Source organism: Macrobrachium rosenbergii, chromosome 21, assembly GCF_040412425.1.
Source record: "Macrobrachium rosenbergii isolate ZJJX-2024 chromosome 21, ASM4041242v1, whole genome shotgun sequence".
NCBI classification, from domain to species: domain Eukaryota; kingdom Metazoa; phylum Arthropoda; class Malacostraca; order Decapoda; family Palaemonidae; genus Macrobrachium; species Macrobrachium rosenbergii.
The window spans coordinates 24,834,967-24,854,661 of NC_089761.1; the positions used below are offsets into that span (position 1 = coordinate 24,834,967).

Here is a 19,695-nt window from a genome sequence, read left to right on the forward strand (position 1 = left end):
AAGATATTTAGTTACAACTCACACATCAAAGTTTAAGTCAATAGGACTTTGCAAGTCCTGTCTGTTCCAGAGCCAGGAATGTGATAGAGCAGTATTTCGCTATGAACGTTGTCTGTGGAGTTATTCCTGTGCCTGTAAATGTACTTATTGTGGTATGTTCATAAAAAGCAAAACAGTAAAACAAAGGGCCACAACTGTGTGTTGAAAACCATTGTAATTGCCTAATGCATCATAATTAAAGCATAGGTTAACATGCAATAAGTTACGGTAGGCTATAAATTAACGTATATGTGATTGAAATGGAAAATGAAGTATAGTAATCATGAAGATGAACACGAAAGAAATGCATTTTACTACAGACATGAAGTTATGGAACTTAATGGCTAAAACTAGCAAACATTGCATGTTAAAAGTAGTAGATCTATTTTTGCAATGTTTTTATTAGTTTTTTAATACATAAAGAGATATTTGCAAAAACTTTTTTCATTTTTGTTTTCTACAAATTGAATTGCACATTCTAGATAGTTGGGGAGAGAGATAAGCCAGCGTGGAGAAGGTAAATGGATGACTCTAAGTAAAAAGGAAAAATCCTGCGTAGCTGTAGTTGTTGACAAGCTCTTGAAAATCAGTAAGAAAAACTAAATAACAAAAGGAGTTATTAGCAATTAACATTAGAAAAAATACAGTTTTATTAAGACTGTGAGTCTCTTGCATTTATGGCATGTTGGGCTGCTACAGCCAGCAAGCACTGCCAACTGGTGAACATTTAAAAGAAGTTTGGAATAATTTTTTAGCATACATATTTGTAATTTTTTATCAGAAGATTTGAATGAATTATCTGGTTTTTGCAATAACTTATACAAAACTTTTTATATGGGCCAAGATTGGTAAGTCTAGCCTAGTCTCCTATACTGAAAATTAAATATATTACTGTATACACAGGATATACAGTATAACAAAATTATGTGGAAACCAAATTTGAAGGGTTGCATATGCTAGTATACATAGTGAGTTTTTTTGGGGGTGTTCATCCTAATTCTGAGGCAAATTCCAGAGGTGTAGGTAATAGTTGAAGATTGACAGGTTTCAGACACCATCCTGAGACATTCTTGTATAAACTGAGTACAGAAAAGTTTGTTTCATCTGACAGCATCATCATTTGGTAGTTGATTTAGGATACCAGTAGTTGGCAGTAGGAGAAAAAATATCTTTGTTAGAATATTGTCTGGGAAATTTTGGTAAAAGAAGTATGGCAGATATCATAAGGTAGAATTGTTATTGTAGCTTAATGTATAGAAGCTGATGTTCAGAAAAGCTTTGCTTATAGGAGTAGGTAATCTATCCATCCATTAGATTTTGTGTGTGTGTGTGTGTGTGTGTGTGTGTGTGTGTGTGTGTGTGATCATGAAAGGTGCCAAGCCCTTTGGTGCAACCAGATGTAAAACATGAGGGTTCTGGGACATGACTGTTGTAGTCTTCCATTGTTTTAAAACCATTTATGTTGATTCCTTTGGTTGTACAGGATCATTGTACTTCTAGATGTTCTGTGCAACAATATGCATGCATATGGGCCACATAGAAACATCCCCACGTTAGTTTTGTTCTGCAGATTAGCCTCAGCAAAAAGTATGGTGACAATAGGTTAAGTCGCTTGACCCTTACAAACAGTTGCGTCTGTGGGAAGTGTCAGTGACTTGAGCAGTTAGAGTAAAAATGTTTATACCTTTTCTTGTTTGGAGGCAGGTAACTGACATTTTTCGAGGTAGACTGCTCAATTTTGTTTCATTTGCAGCTGAATGAAAATCGCCCCCAAAGTAAATTCTGTGTAGGTGGAATAATGAGTAAAAATTGAGAACAAGAAAATTTTGCACTTCCCTCCAAAGAGAATTTGCCAAAAAACACTATTTGCGATAAAGTCTTTATTTTTTTATTCACAGCACACCTAGATAAATTACCTGGTTATTGCAATGCAAAAAGTTATAATGATTATTAGGAAAATATGAAAAGATGAATGGCAAAGTAGTGCCACATTTTCTTTAAGAAAAGTAACAGTCACCCACTCGATAAATGCAAAAAACTCTCTACAGTCGTCCCCAGTATTCATGGGGGATGCGTACCACACCCACGCACGAATACCAAAACCCCTTCTAAAAGTTCTTATAACTGCCTGTTTTAATAGTTCAAACACCAAATGTATACATTAAACTATCATCCTACCCCAAGTATACCTTAAACTATGATCTAAAACACTAATATTATTTCAGTCATCTTACAACATTACCCTTAAAAATATATGGCTTACAGCTAAGTGTGAAAACTATTCAAGTTACCCCTATATCCAGGAACATCCATTTTCTCATATATTATTGAAGCAGTCCTGTTTTCGTTTTACAGTACACAGGGAAAACACTGAATTCACAAGTAGAGTTGAATACTGTACAGTACCTTAATATTTAATATGCATTGAAAAAAAAAATTATTTTATCAATAATTTGCTGTGTTTACATTAATATTGGTATTTGAAAATTAGTAAATCTTTTCTTTTATCATAAAAAACTGTATTTGGTCATGAAAATAACTTGAAAATACAGTAATTAGTAAATATTTCTCGATGAAAAAACCGGCAAATTACCGAATTTTTCGCAAATAATTCAGGGATAAGTTCCATAGTAAAATCTGCGAATAGTTGAAGCCACAAATCCTAAACAGCAAATAGGCGGGGTTTGACTCTATACGTTTTTGTTCAAAGATGCGTAGCCCAGACAGTTTTCAAGGTAGACTGCTCAATTTTACTTCATTTTGCAGCTGAATGCTCTGTGCATTAACATAAAAAGTCCCAGTAATAAGTTTATGCAAGTGAAATGAATAGAATTTACTAGATATGGGAAAATTTTGTACTTTTGCCCAGAGTAATTTGCCAATAAAACTATTTTTGGTAAAGTCTTCATTTATTATCCATAGCGCACCCAGATAGATTACCTACTTATTGTGATGCAAAAGTTTTAATGATACCAAGGAAAAGTGGAAAAAATGAATGACAAAGTAGCCCCACATTTTCTGTAAAATGTGTGGCACTCAGTCAAAGTGTGCTCGCTCTCTCTCTCTCTCTCTCTCTCTCTCTCTCTCTCTCTCTCTCTCTCTCTCTCTCTCTCTCTCTCTAAAAAGGAAATGATGTGAATATAGGATAAAAATCTAAAACTACAAAACATAAACATACATATACATAAAAAACTCTCTCTCTCTCTCTCTCTCTCTCTCTCTCTCTCTCTCTCTCTCTCTCTCTCTCTCTCTCTCTGAAAAGGTAAATGATGTGAATATAGGATAAAATCTAAAACTGTACAAACATAAACATACATATTACATATACATAAAGAACTCTCTCTCTCTCTCTCTCTCTCTCTCTCTCTCTCTCTCTCTCTCTCTCTCTCTCTCTCTCTCTCTCTCTCTCTCTCTCTCTCTCTCTCAGAAAAAAAGATAAATGATGTAATTATAGGATAAAAAATTTTGAAACTAAAAAGTGAATATACATGTTACATATACATTTGAAAGGTTCCTTCCTAGGTCTACTCTGATCAAGGCTTTTTATCAGAACTTAAGGAGGGTATTCTATGGTCAAAGAAACTCCAGTTATGGTCTGTTCAGTTGGTAAGCAGAGGAAGCAGCTTTATTTTTTTTTGTACCCTTTCCTCTAGTGGGATACTAGGTAATGCTGAAAACATATTCCTGTAAAGACTAGTTCTTTTGTATGTTTAAGCTGTGAAGGTCATTTACTTACTGCGTTGGGTAGTTCTTGTTGTGTTTGCACATCTCAGTCTTGATGTAGGATCTGTGAGGATGAAGCGCATCCATGTTGTAAACCTATTTTGTAAATTATTCCGAGACTGTAAACTGTGTGTTTATCTGTCAGAATTCCCCATGGGTTTCCAAAAATGCTTTTCTCGTAATTATAATTTAAATTGATCAGATGAGAAGCATTTTTAGATTTTGACTGTAAGGCCAAAAGCAATGAAAAGAAAATTGAATTGATAAAAAATAAAACATGTAACAATTAAAGGTTGGGACAAATTTGAATGAAGGCACTTGTTAATAAGTTAACTGCATCCCAAAGTTAAAATGACCAGTTACCAAGTAACTGGAAACTAAGCGTCCTGTTGTGGATTCTTTGATTGTCTTAGCAGGGACCCTTTATCCAGTTACTGTGAGTAATGTTGATTTGTTGCGAGGGTGATCTCGATTGGTGCTTGCAATATTATAACCATGCTATGAGCCTTTGCATGATAAAGTAGAGCTTGCATTAGAATAAAGTGCAGATCCTGAAGTTTTTCATGCCCTGGGTCATAGTATGGTTGCAACAATGGAGAGCAGCCCCTATAGCAAATCATTATGGATGATCTGTAAAACTGGCCCCCACCAAGGAACTCAAAATGAATTTCTAATGGCCTCCTAGCAATTTTAACTCATAAATGCCATTTATCTCTTAGCAGCTGGGTTGATATGTTAACTGCAATGTTACTTTGTCTCTTCTTTTGGTTGTATATCATTTAATTTTCTACCTTTTTTAATTACCTTTTTACTTGGTTTTGACTTGACACTCAACTTTCTTACATATCTAATAATGAGGCCGTACATCATAGAAAGTAGCTGCAAAGCTCCTGAGGACCAACATGTAATTAATCATATGTCAGTATATATTTAAATTTTTAAATAAATCAACTGAGCCAGCAGTGATAAATGGCATACTAATATTTTCATAATGTAAGGAAAGTGAATGCGCCTTGCACACGAGTATGCATATATTACTTCCATGTGAGTCCTTATGGGGAGGGATATGAGTACCATGATATTAGGTGTAATCTTGTATGTGATTGTACACTATTCAGTTAAGTTCAACCTGTTAGAATCCATAGGAATCTCAGAATTTATATGAGATTGTTGGCTCCCTGATCAGTCATCCAAGAATGGTTTATACTTGGCTTCCTTCAAACCATGATGGTTGGCGTAGTGGTTTCATGGGAGAGCAGATATCACCAGTTGAACTCCAATAAGAACTGTAATATTTTATCTGATTGCATTTGATAGTGTTTCTGAGTTTAGATTGGTTTGGTTGATGAAATAAGTGGCAGAAAGGTTTTTTTCATTACTCTATTATATTTTTAATATAATTCAAGGAAAGTGGCCAAGAATTATTATTTTTTTTATGCAGGAGAAAAGGAAAAATTCATACATTATCATGACTTAATGCAGAACCAAAGTCCATTGTATTGGGTTTTAGTACAGTGGATATTTGCAACTTTATTTTGGTGCTGCAATTGATTGGCCATCAGAACAGTTTCATTGATTGTTCTGAATACAGTAGAGGTTTTGGTTAGCTTTTCATTGTTGATGTCAGTCTGCTATTTCCTCGCATGTTTGGTAGATTCCCTTGTTGTAGCCCTTTGTCATGATAAGAGTTTGAAGGAATTGCATGAATAGATTTATATATATATACATATAATTTTGCAACTTTTCTTTGGTTTCCCAAATATTACATGTGTTGTTAACATGAATGTACAGTGCTGTGATTTATGTCATTGCCACTGATATATCACAACTGTGAAAACTCCATCCTTCCAGGAAGATGAAGCAAAGTTGTTACAAAGAATCCTCTTTATGCCTATATCTTGTTGAGTGTTATTTATATTGTGTACACTTCTTAAAACAAGCTCAGAGAACGAATTATGAAATAATGGTAAATATGAAAAGCATCAACATACACACAACTATCCCAAGATAGCCATTCTACGGCTTTACGCTAATTGGCTTAGGTAATGAAATGTGTATTTGTGATTCAGTTAGATTTTACTGATAATTAGATTTTATGTGTACCTGACTGCAAAATCATCATCGTTTTCATCATTGTATATCGTCAGTTTATTGGTTTTCTTAAAATCGGAGAGGAAAGAAAAGTAAAGGCAAAGAAACAGATTTGTAAGAAGAGTTATAGGAAATAAAAAAATTTTGCAAACGAAAAGAAACCCTTAAGTTGATTGATACAAGGAAATCTAGAAAAATAAAAGTGGAATTACGTATGGTAGGACTATTTTGTAAATGGTTTGCATAGGTATTTAAACCTGTAATAGAGGTTATAGGAAATCCTGTATACTGTAACAACAAAATTTTTAATAACAAATTTTATAAGATTGCCATTTGGCCAGCCCTATGAGAGCTGATAATCAGCTCAGTGGTTTGGTTAAACTATTTACATAATAATAATATAGAAATGCCATGAAATATAATAGTTGATTAAATGACTAGAGGTGCATACGGACCAAAAGGCAATGTTATACCCTTTTTGGAATATTTTGGATGCTTAATCTTTTAAATAAGGATTGTTTCAAGGTAACATTATCCAATCAGTGACCTCATCTTTACTGATAATTTAGAACCTCTTTTCAATCAATGCAGGCATTTTCCCCCTTTTTTTTTTTTAGTTAACATTTTGACCATTTTACCATTGAGCTACTAAGGGAAATTCCAACTTCTTCAGTTGGTCATATAGTACTAATTTCACATTTATAGTACAGGCAGTCCCCGGTTAACAGTGGGGGTTCCGTTCCCGGCCAAGCGCTGCTAACCGAAAATTGGCAATAATAGCACTGATAAACTGCTTAATGGTTCCGTTCACTGGATATTGGAGCCGCTAACTGGATAGCGGCACCAATTAACTGCTTACCGACGCCGATAAACTGCTTACCGATGCCGATAAACCGCTTACAGACACTGATAAACTGCTTACCAGCGCTGAAAATCCAGTTAACAATGTCGCTAGACAAGCGCCGTTAAAACATATCGCTGTTAACCGATGCTGCCGGTAAGCCGGGACTGCCTGTACTTTATTGGAAAGTCAGTTGTCCATGGGTTGCATGCTTAAGTAAATTACTTTCTCATGTTAAGTTTTTAATGCTGTTATGCTTTTATTTTCCCAGACTAGGGTTTTCTTAGGGTTACAATTTCCAGTCTGTTGCTTCCCTCTAGATTTATCCCTTCCTTTTTCATATCTGTTGGTCCTATACTAGGTAGAGAAGAATGTAAGATGCCCATCTCATTTGTCTCCGTGTTTAAAAAACTTTCTACAAAGGTTGTCAAGGTAAATCTGGGTTGATTCATGCCTTTACGAAGGTTGGTGGACCTAATCTTCTTGTGCCGTGACTTAACCACAGTGCGAAAATGTTTGCAATCATTAAGCAGTACCAAAGATACTTAAACATTATGCCAGGAGATGGACATTGTATGTTGAAATAGAATCAGTGTTTGGAATTATGTAATACACATTGAGTTATATTTGCAGTATTATAATAAAAATCAAAGACAAACTCTATGAAACACTCCTGCCAGAGAGGGGTGAGTTATATTTGCAATATTATAATAAAAATCAAAGGCAAACTCTATGGAACACTCCTGCCAGAGAGGGGTGATGAGTGAAGTAGGAGTGCAATTAAGCCCAAAATTTCTCCAGAACCTGGAGAATCAGTAAGGAGGGAGGGGATATGCAGACATCCAAACCAACCTGAACCTTTAGCATGGCACCCATGGTGTGAGCTTCCAATTAACCTGACACCTGGCATTAAGCAAAATGCAAACAGGTCCACCGAGAGTGTTCTTTACACCAGCTAAAGGGACTTTTAAACATCCAGATGAAGCTACTACAACATAAGGATCTGGCTGTTTATGCAAATGGCGTCAGTGACACTATTTTGAATGCTGGTTTTGAATCTTGGGACAATTGGAATGCAGTTCTTTGGCCAAGTGAATATCCTCACTGCCAGTTAACACATGCCGAATAAGTGCCCCTCGGGTTTGGGAGGACTATTGCTTGGAGGTCAAAGAAGATGGCTTCAACTCTAGAAAGTTGATATTTCTATGCCATGCAAGATGAGCCGGACCCTTGGCTTTGAAGGTCCAGCTTGTAGGCTCCCCAGCCCTTGACTGATGCATCCAAGCAGACCAAGAGAGACAGCATGCAACAGATTCTCCTACTGCCACTACTGAAAATCCTGCAGAACCTTGTCTGTAAAAGGTACCTCATAGTTGCCCAGCATGAACATGGTGACTCATGGATTGGAGCTACTGGCAGTTCCTAAAATGGCAGTAGGAACCAACTTTTCCTAGAGATATTAAATGTCTGATAGCCGTCTGCCAGGAAAGATCATGGAACTCTTGCGGCCCACAGTGAGTTGGTGAATCTTGTCCTCCAGTGGGTCCACAACTCTTGTAGTATGTTGATCTGTAAGTACGTACACATAGCTTGAGTGGAAGGTGACAGATTGGACTCCTAGTTTGACCTGCATGCAAAGGACTGATAGCCCCAGGAGAACAACCAGGGGTAAAGAGCTTCTCTTTTGATGCCACCTTAAAAAGCTAGTTTTAGTGAGTGGCATCATAGAGAATGAAAGACTAGAATGTGGAATTTTTTTTACTAATAATGGGAGTACTAAGTTTACCTCTGTTTAAGTGAATTGGTCTGTTATAGATCAGAACTGAAACTGTTCAAGTTTGGTGGCAGCTCACCTGACCAAGTTTCCTAGCTTGTAGATTATTTTACTTAATCAGATGGGTTGGCAAATGTTGATACTATGTCCTACCAAGTGTCATTAAAGAATCTTCCTTTAACTTGGTCTCCCCCATTAATCATGTTTTCCCTGAAAGCCTCTACAGTACTTCACTGGTATCTTGTACATCAAGAATAGGAACAATGGAATCTTAAAACTTGACAAAAGTTCAGAGGGAATAACAGCAAAGGATGAATGCCTGTCATAAAAGTGTTACTTTTCATATTACAAAAAACCTCATCCTCAAGTAAATCTTTGCCCTCGGAGCCTGAAAAATAAATATCTGCACATCAATGTTCTAATGTTATCAGTATTGTCTTGACCATTCCCTGATACAGTATTATGATGTCATACTCTATGGGTGTTTCTTACTAGTAGCAATCTTTTATTGCATTTGCTGTCCTGTGATACCATATCATGCAGTTTGCTCACTTCTGAAATTGGGTCTTTTCTTTGGGCTAATGTTGTTTAGCCTTCAGTCTATAGTACAGTATGATTGTATGATTGTTTTGAAATAACAGTTTACAGTGTAGTACTCTACCATGGGAATGCTACAGTGTGCCGTAATTTATAAGTGCAATGTACAGGCCAACAAATATTTTAAATTAACGACTAATAAATGTTCAAGGAAAAAGGAAGTCGGCTAAATTCAAAGAAAAAGGGAGTAGACTAAATTACAAAGTTTTTATGACATTATTGGGCATGGCAGCAGAAAATTGATGCATGCAGCATGTCAGTCTTATATATACTCATAAATTCTGAAGCATTTTATCTGTTATGTGAAATTATTTACATACTTTATTAGGTATATAGGATGGGATTTTAGGTAAAGAGGAATCGTTGGTGTGAAGATGTGGTAATCAGTGTTGTTTTGGGCTTTAGTTAAATGTACATAAAGTTATGTTCTTGACCTAAATTTTCCCCATTCAAATATTTCGGAATGCATGTTGGAAAGTATATATAAGGGACTTGGTTCTTGGCAGATGTGAAAATGATTGTCACATACAGTACAAGTTGTTGTACCGTACTTTTTATATGAGAATATCCTTTAAATGAATAGTTTTTCTTGTGTGGATATAAGGAATTGAAGGTTAGTTGGACTTCTCTCCCATCTGTGGTGAAATTGGTTTCTGTCTGAATTTTTTAAGTTATCAAATTTACAGGAGCATTTGTAAGCTCCTCCATCTATTATATAGTAGTTTATAGTTTGGGTATTGAATGTTGGTTGAGGGTTTCCCTCTCTTTTCATTTGGTGTTCTGGTGTTTGTATTTTTTGTATTTGTTAAAGTTGGTGAGGAATGATTTGGAAGCCTATCAGATAGAGGCATGAATTTTTTTGTCATTGGTTTTTTATTTATTGTCCCCGTAAATCTGATGAAGAACACAAGTTACCTTATATGAAGGTAAATTTTACATTGCTCGAGCCATTTTTGTTTTGTGTTGAGATTACATACTGCGTTGATTTATTTCTGCACTAAATACAAGTGTTCATCTGACTTTGCTTAACAAATCTCTTGGCATGTATAGCTTGCTTTTGCAGTGGATCTGACTGAACAAGTAACTGATTTGGCCAATCAGGGTTTTCATGGATTGGCTGGATGGGTTGCATGCTTAATTCCATGCTGTAGACCCTGGTAAAATCCCAAAGCAAATTGTGAATCATAGATTTGCATATGTAGTGAATAACCTAACTTGGTACAGTAGTACGTACTTCCGAAGGAAAAAAAAAATACTAGTTTTTGGTATCCCTGACCCCTCCCCTCCCCTTTGATATATAGTTTAGAATAAAGGTTAACTGTGGATAAGTTCAGTGAACATAACACTGCACACTCCAGTGTTAGGGGTATGGAGTAATTAGAAGGAACCATGGGTTTGGTAGACATGTCTGTACAAGTACAATTTACTTCGTGCATCACAGCGTCTTGTTTTGCATATGGTTTGAGTGAGTTTTGAGAGAGAATATGCGAATGTAAATTTGTTTTCAACATATATCTTTTTGCAGCCTCAAGTCATGAACAGATATGAATTAATTCCTTATTTGGCTGAAGCTGTATTTTCGGAGGGCCTGAACTTTAGCTTTTTGAACTGACATTTTCATCACAATTCTGCATCATGTATTTTGTGTTTGTCTGCAAGAGTGTTAGCTTTTAAAATTTCATGGGATAAATAAGAAAAGATTTGAAATGTTTCGTACTTGATTGCCTTTATTTTTTATTTATTCTGGGTAGCTTTTAGCCATTCACCCACAAGCTAAGATTTATGGATGTATGGAAAGTGTATTGTTTGATGAGGCCTTCAGGCTGTATTATTTCAGAATGCAGCATTTTTTGCTTTTGTATTTACTGGATCATTTCATCTGTCTAAATAAGTAAGGTATTTCACCATTAAAGTTAATCAACACCCACTTTTCATGCAATTACCCGTACCCCTCAAGGTCTTTTAAATAAAAAGTATTCCTGTTCAGACTTACATTTTTCAACCTATGTATTATGGGAATGTTATAGTTGTAGTTTAATTTAGTGAGTTTTCACATAAAATTTGTTTATCACTGTTTAGGAGGAGCAGTTTTGCTTACAGGTATTCTGATGTACATCTTTGTACAAACTTTTTGAAATATTCTCGTATCCTTGTTGTTTAACCAATATTATCTTGATGTTATTTTGTAATTCCATTGTCAGTAGTATAGGATCAAAGCTTTAGGGACCAGGATTACAAATCCTTTATTTATAACTGTGAGTCATCTTATTTTTTAAATGCTTTAGAAGATGCCATATCTTAATTTGTACTACATATCATTTTGTTAGTGATCGGTAACTTCTTTATGTCAACAGGTTCCTAGAAAATATTAGCAATGGATGTTTTAAAGACATTGACAGATAGGTCTGTGGATGGAAGGTTATTCTTGCCTTTAATGAGTGAATATGGTCGTTATTAATCTTGGTGCTTCTACGTATATTGAATCCCCCCTCCCCCCAAATTAGGGTGGTGGTGTGCAGAAGCCATAGTCCATACCCTTTTGCAATTATCTCCCCCATTCCGTTGAAATCTTCCGTTTTTATCCTTCAGGATTTCAGTGTGTGTTTGTGTGTGTGTGTGGGTGGGTGGGTTTTGGGGGAGAGGGAAGGGGAGAGGTAGGTCTCAGTGTGACAGGTAAACACCTAACAGCAAGGCTTGCTTTCATGTCTCTCATACTTATGCTGTAAAAAGAAATACATCAAGGGGAGTGTGCAAGGAGAATGGGTGTTCCAGTGTGACACAAAATGTGTATACTTTAATATTGCTCATATACACATGCTGATGAAAATAATTTATATTGCATCTTGAAGATCTCACAGGGAGAGTAATTATTATCCAACTGCATTAAAACCAAATTTCTTTAATTGGTAAACTGATCATTGTTTTTATACTTCCTGTGACAAAAAACAGTGTAGTACTGTATTTTAAGAGGAAATGTCATTTAAAAAATTGTTTACATTAAAATCATGGTGAGAACAGTTTACTTGTAAAAATTGCTTTTTAATGTTTAATATACAGTGTATATAAATTCTCTCTCTCTCTCTCTCTCTCTCTCTCTCTCTCTCTCTCTCTCTCTCTCTCTCTCTCTCTCTCTCTCTCGCTCTCTGTATTGTGTAATGATAATGATAGGTAGCATGGTGTTAGGGAAATTTTTTTACTATGATTTTGTTCAGGAGAATTCCTTGATTGTTGATTATGTTAACATATTTTCATATACAATAGGAGAGTGGTTTTCCTGCATTTAGTACTATTCTTTAACTTGCAGTGACATTGAGGTGGACTTTATATGGTATTTTTTTTTTTTAAGGTGCAGCGCAGTATCCCTTTCCATAGATCATTAAATGACATCAATACAGGGGTAGTTTTTATCGTATACTGAACTTTGCCAGAGTGTTCCCTCCCTAGTCCCTTTTGGAATTTTGCCTTTGGAAAACCTTGCTTGTTCAATTACGTTACAGAAGAGCCATGTGTCAGAGTAGCAAGTAAATATATGCCAGAATTGCTTGTTAGACCCCATGAGTTGAAGTGAAGAGTGTGGTTAATGGTTGCCCTTTCCAGCTTGTATTTGCCAGTTTTTGTTCATTTTTTTTTTATTATGGAAGGCTTAAAAAGTTTCTATGGAGTATGTAATCATTCGGTGAAAAAGAATGCAGTGCTGTATTTGTTGCATTTTTTGTTGCCTTTGTGTTAACGTAGCTCTCATTTCTAAAGTCTCGTGTATTTTACATATACAGTATTCAGAATATTTCAAGCCTCTGGATTTTCATTTACTTGCTTTAGTATTTTTATTACTTTTATTTGCATTGTAACTTTCAAAGATATGAAATTTTGCTGCCTGCTGTTGAGAATTTTCATAGATCAGTACCTTTTGTTTAAATTCAGTCTTTGTTGAGAAAAGTGAAGTAGGAATTGGTAGAAGTTCTGGTATTGATGACTTAGCAAAATCATTTGCATGCAATTCATTGGATACCATTTTTACAAATCATGTCAATATCAGCATTGTTGTTTAATTTAATTTCTCCTCTTGTTTGTTTTGTTTTTATCATTTCAGTTGTAACTGGAGTTGCCCATTCTTGTCTTCTTCTTATACTTAGGCAAGTGGTTCATGGTTTATATTTTTCATTTTTAATATAATTAGCTTAGCAAGAGACATAGTGTAGTTGAAAGTAGACTGTCTTATTAATGTTGCTTTTTTGCTTTGAAACTGAAAGTTTTGGTTGACGATTAGCACATACATGTATTTAAGTGCCTCTTGATTTATTGTTCATGATCATTGTAGATTAATTACTTTAAAAGTATCTCACTATTGGACTTGGACAGTCAGCTGGTGAATTTTGTTCAGCAAAGTCAGAAAGGCATAAGCTGTTTGTTGCTACCTGTAGAGGATTTCATGGCCTGTTTTTGTGCATGGCTTTGCTAATCTAAAACCATGTTCAGTTCATATTTTATTTATGTGTATGTAATTTCTTGGGAATTATTTTGAAAATGTTAACCAAAGCATACTTGCAATTGATCCACTTGGTATTTTGAAATTGAAAACTGACTTACATTGAAGTGAATGTGTGCTAACAGAGGTTACTAGATACTGAAATATTTTTCACTTTGGTAATGAGAAGTTTGTATACAATATCATTCTTCACAATCAGAAACGACCGAAACCATCTCATTAGTTAAACACTGAATAGTGACGAACTTGCGATGTATTCTGAAAAGTAAACAACCAGTAAGTTTGAAAAGGAAGCATCTTATATTTGTCAAGAAGTATACTTTTTAGAAAGTCCCCTGAATCACAATTATTAGACATGTATAGTAACATTGATAGTTTTAGAAATCAGTGGAATTGCCCAGTCATAAGCCTCTTTCCACATCATATTACATGATTTTTCAAGTTGTAACTAAGCATGAAATGTAATAGCCTCTTGATGCTTGGTATGCGGTGTGTGGTGGACAGATGATCGAGTATTTTGTAAGTTATTCATTACTGTATTGATTCCTCTAACTGATATTTTTCATTCTGAGCCACTTCTCACTAAATTTTCTCCCTCAATCTAGTAATCTTTAAAAGAATTAGACAGCCCAGGAAGCTGGGTTGGAGAAGCTGGATGTTATATTGCTTAAATGGTGTTTTGTGAGTGTTGCCAAGGCATTGTCTAAAGGCATTTCCCAGTGTGGTACCTTTGTTTTCCCATTCATCAGCTTAATCCACCATGTGTTAACAAGGAAGTGCTGTTTATGGCATTGAACTGTAAATACAATTCATGGAACTTAACAGTAAGGAAACATTTGTTATCACTGTAACTACTTGATCAGTACTTTGTGTGAGGGTTTTAAGGGGATAATTTCTAAAGGAATGTTTTAGGTGCTTGTGAGACAATTGTTACACATTTCCAAAATATAGTGTCTTTCACAGTATACCACAGAAGTGTTATTGCTCCTTTTTGTAGTATTTTATGTAGAAGTTCAGCAGTGCTGAATGTAGGGAAGGAAACCCATCTAAATTAGGGAAATTAGTGGCGAGTCCCATCAGTAATGATTATGTAAGTGTGGTTCAAATTTGTAGCTGTTTCATATTTGCATAGATTTTTATTATCACAGTTTTTAAAGTATTTTCATTGCTTTTGGAAAAGTAGCCTGTAAGTCTTTTCACTGTGGTGTTAGGCTATGATTGTGTTAAACAAAATAGAGTATGCAATACAAAAGCCATTCTCAGGGGACAGTACTGTATATAGAAACCATGCTCAAGTTATCTCCCTGACATGGAGAGGAATGCTGTTACCTCATTTAATGGTAGGCCAGTCATACTTCTTTGCCATGGTCTGGAAAGCTTTTAGTTGTGAACAGGAAGGAAGATGATTGTGTCTGATTGAAATATTCCGAATGAAGGTTGGTCATAATGACAGATTTTAAATGTATGTTGAGTTGTAAACATGGCTTGAATGTGGTTGAAGAAACAGTTACATATAAGGTTAAGCTGCTACTGCCACGTTTGAGATTTTGTAGAAAGGAATATTTGTGAATTACAGGAGGACTCAGTTCCAGGGTAGTGTGAATATTAAATAATAAGACACCAAGAAGGCTATTGTTTATATTCTCTTGTGTGGACCTGTTTGTTCTTGTGATGTACAATGTTACTATTAAGTCATTTCACTACTGTAAGAAGAGCATCATGTATATTTGACAGGTTGAGTAATTGTAAGATACAAGTTTATAGATGAGTGAAGTGTTTAATTGTATGGAATTGCTTGTAGTTTTTGAGAATTTTGCTAAAAAATGTACTGTATTTGTAGAAAACCAAACCAGACATATTGAACTACATTTTATGATAATTATGAATCATATTTGTGGCCAGATTATCATTACTGTATTTATGTTGGGTAGTTCATCCAGACAGGTAATTCTGAATTTAGACTAAAATGGGTTGCCCAGAGGATTAATGCTTAAATATTAAAGTTGTACAGTATGGGAGCATTGAGTTTGGTAATTTATGGATTGGTTAACCGTCTCTCTGAGTGGTAGCTCCTTCTAGGGTTAAAGGAACCATAGTGTATTATATACTGGTTTCTCTCTCTCTCTCTCTCTCTCTCTCTAGGGTGTGCTTATAAAAGTGGAAGCTGCTGTTGTGTGTGCACTGTGGATAGTATGTTTATGGGAGTTGCTCAGCTGCATATAACATTGGACCTGTATAAATTACCATCTCACAATGGGGACCATTGAATTATCTATTAGAGTCTATAACAAGACCATTGAGTCACATGCACACACATATTGGGATGATTTTGTTAAAGAGGGGAAGAAAATTAGAGCAAAAGAAGTAAGAATGGGGGATAGCTAGGTGAAAAGGACAATAAACTAGAGTGGAAGAGAGAGTACAAAGATCCTGTACTACTATATAGAATTGCTTTACACAAGGAGGAGTGTACAGATACAGAAAGAAAAACACACACATGAAAGGCTCAGAGGTTCCAGCATTTTATTACCACTGTATACTTGGTTTATAGCTCCTGTGGGAAAAATGAATATTAGATAACAGGCTTGGTTAGAGATAAAAAATAGGTCATAGCCATTCTGTGCCCTGAGGACCTATCATCTCCCCAATGTTGTTTTATACAGTGATGTCTTATGGTTAATGAAATTTACAGAGGGGGGAAATTCCATTTGAAAAGATGGAAACTTGAACTCTGCCTGATATTCTGTGAACTATTGTTTTAGCAAGTGCTTTAAGGTCTTTTGGCTCTGACACTACTAGAAACCAGTAAAATGATTGCAGAAGTGAGTGGAGAAGAGTAAGTTTTTTTTTTTTTTTTTTTTTTTTTTTTTTTTTTTTTTTTTTGTAAGAAAAAATAAAAATTTGGATTTGGTCATTCACACATGAACTGTTTTATAATAGAAGTTTTGTACTGTACCAGATAATTGGTTTTGCGAGAGTTGATTAAAGTATTATAATTTTCAAGACTGGTTCAGTTGCTTGTATTTGTCTGGTGTTATAATTAATACCTTTTTTTTATCAAAACCACTAACTTGTATGTGGATGGATGTCTTGTGCTGTGGTTGATGTGATGTTTGTAAAAATGCAAGTTGTTCTTTTTGTATGTTTGTTTTAGAATTAATCTTTATCTTTCAAAATAGAGATATACTGTAGTTGGAAGTCAGAATTAGTTCATTTTAAACTGATAGTGGAGTGGACATTATGATATTTAGCTTGTGGATAGAGTTGACTGTCTTTCAACAGTGTTTTGTACTTGGGAAATACAAGGTTCACTGCTATGGAAACGTATGAATGTTATTAGCCTCATTTGGCTTGGTTTCAGTTTGTGTTGATTCACTTCCCCCTCCTTAATTAAGATCAGTGGTTTAGTACTGAAGTAAGTGTCATTTTATGTTACAGCTTTAAGGTAATCTTTTGTTCTAAAAGAATTTATAGCTGTCATTAAATTTTTTTTCTTTATCTCGTGATAAGGTGTTAGACAGACCTAGGAGAGCTGTTAATCAGCTCAGTGGTCTGGTTAAAGTAAGGTATACTTTTTTATTTGTACTGTCATAGTTTTAGTTAACTAAGGTTTTGTACCACTCATTTCGTGAAAGTATTTGAACATGGAGAAATTTAAGGATTGGTTTTTTATATTGCCTTGTTAGAGCTTTATTGTCAGTTACTTAGCTGTCATTCTTCCAAAAGATGATGGTTGAAGTTGTATCGTAAATAAGATTTTGCCAGACATGCGGTATATGTTTCTTTATTGCGGTGTTTGTTTTTCTGAGTTGACTTTTAAAACTTGTATGTTTGGTAAATTTCCATGTAGGTACAAAATTGCAAATGATTATATTGACTTAAGGTGTGTATTTCAAGGTTTTTAAGAACATTTATACTCTAGTTCATTAATAGATAAATAAGTAAAAATTGACTTTAGTAACAGGTCAATTTTTTTACTTTCTTAATTCCTCCATATAGGCTTAGTTGTATGAGATTCCTGTGCTAAGTAAATTGTAGATTTTACTATGTGGTTCTGTTTGAATTCTTCATTAACCCATGGTGTGCACAATTAATCACAAAAAAAGGCTTCTTTTTTTCTCCTATCATTTTCAGAATACCAGTCCCCAGTATTGCTGTAAAGTAAGCATAACTTATTTCATAGAAAACAGTAGTTATTGAGTAAATCCTAAATTCTGTGCTTATTAAAAATATGTGTAGATGATGCAAGTCAGCTGTAGCTTTCAACCCATTGCAATGACATTGATGATGCGGTGTTGGAGAGCTCTCTAATCTGCCATTGTATATGATAGGGATCATGGCTTTATTTAATCAGTAATATGCCTTTGACTTGAATAAATCTCTGTTCTGATGTTGGTAACCATTGTATGAATGTGGTGTCATTGTTACCTTTAGTTTCTGACCTGGAAGTTGGGTGTTTTGGACAGAATGACCACGGATACTGTAGGCAGGTGGATTGTCATTCGTTATGAGCTAAAAGCAGTAATTCAAGTGCAACTTGTCTCTTGTATTGTCATTGTCAGTAATACCGTCTCTTGTATTGTCATTGTCAGTAATACCCAATTCGATAGTTATTTCATAACCTTAGTTTAGTCAGGAGGGACGTCACTACAGAATTTCTGTATACAGTTTTGTCTTTGATTAGCAATGATAAAAGAGGCAAATATGTGATTTGTATCATGCCCAAGGCTTTAATTTTAGGATTAATGGCCAAGATAGTATTATTGGAGTTTTGGAAACAAAGATTGAAAGTTTTTTTAAGATATATATAAAATAGTGACTAGACTGGTTACTCAATTTTGTCATAGATTAGTACTCATAAAGGAAGCAAATCTTTAATTTGCATCAAATCCCAAGATTTTGAATTTGTTTATTATCAAGATGGCATTTTTAGATTTTTAGATACGATAAGATTGAAAAAAGACGTGTTCTGTTAAAGACTGATATTCAAAATAGCAACTTATATTGATTGCTCAGTTTTGAAAGGCATTCAAGTATTTTTTGTATAGATGAATAGGGTAGCTAGTACAGAAATAAGATTCCTGGAGTCCCACAAGGTAGTTTAGATGGCTTCTAAAGCTTTTGTTTTGTACTGTATATGCAAATGTGTAGTATTTGTGGTAAAATGAGCACCAAGCCCTTTTAGGTTTGGAAAGTTTTGTTCCAGAGATCATGGAGTGCACACTGTCCGTAATGCAAGTCGTTAGCCGGTATGTCATTCATTTATTGCTGGTTTGTCTATGGAAGCTGACCTTTTAAAAGTGATCGGGGAGTGAGTAACAAGGAAGTTTTCCTTTACACAGCAGGATTTTATTTGTCAGGTCTTTGGTTGTAAAAAGAACATCATAAGATCTTAGGGATGCCACTATATGAAACACTTGTATCTGTATATTTTATAGTAACTGTGGATTTATTTGTAGTTTTAGTGAGAAATAATAAGAATCCTACAACTGTAATTATGTAATATTGTTTTAGAAGCAGAATCCAAGGTATTTAGTTCAGGAAGATTCACTCTAGCGACAGACAGGTTATGGAATGTACTTGTCAGCCAAGTTGAACAACCAAAGCTTTACTTTCAAAATACGGTATGTGGGGAGGGGGATCCATCTTTTCTCAAGTGAAGCCAGAAAGTTGCATTATTGTCATCGTTTATGTATTGTTCACCTTTTGTTTAGGTTTGTCTCTTTCCAGTGCATATCATATCCTTTCCTTACTAAACCACCTCCAATCAGGCTTTTGGTTTGGCTGTAGTAATAACCCAAAAATTCTTTTGAAGAAATTGTCATGGCAGTGCCATAAACTTTTTTAATTGTCATCCATTTTTCATGGTTTACGTGATACCTTGTCAGAAATTTACTGTTAATTGTTATTATTTTTCTTTTAAATTGTTCTTTGTACAGCATAGGGCCCTCAACATGTTTTGTTAAGCATTTTTATTTTTTCAGGTATTTTTTTTTTTTTATTTAGTATTTCTAAACTTAATGTTGTTGAGTACTTTCATGTTAATTTTTTCAAAATGAAAAGAGTAAAAGATTCAAAGTTACTAAAATATTTAAAAGTGTCTTAACATACATTTTTTCTCCCTTAGGACTCACACTTAACATT

General features: G+C 34.8%; 1 protein-coding gene across 2 annotated transcripts in view; it reads left to right on the plus strand.

The window, feature by feature from the left end:
- The window catches only part of Pcl (polycomb protein Pcl), a 55,451-nt gene that overhangs the window by 8,460 nt on the left and 27,296 nt on the right, over window positions 1-19,695 (plus strand). The window lies entirely within an intron of this gene.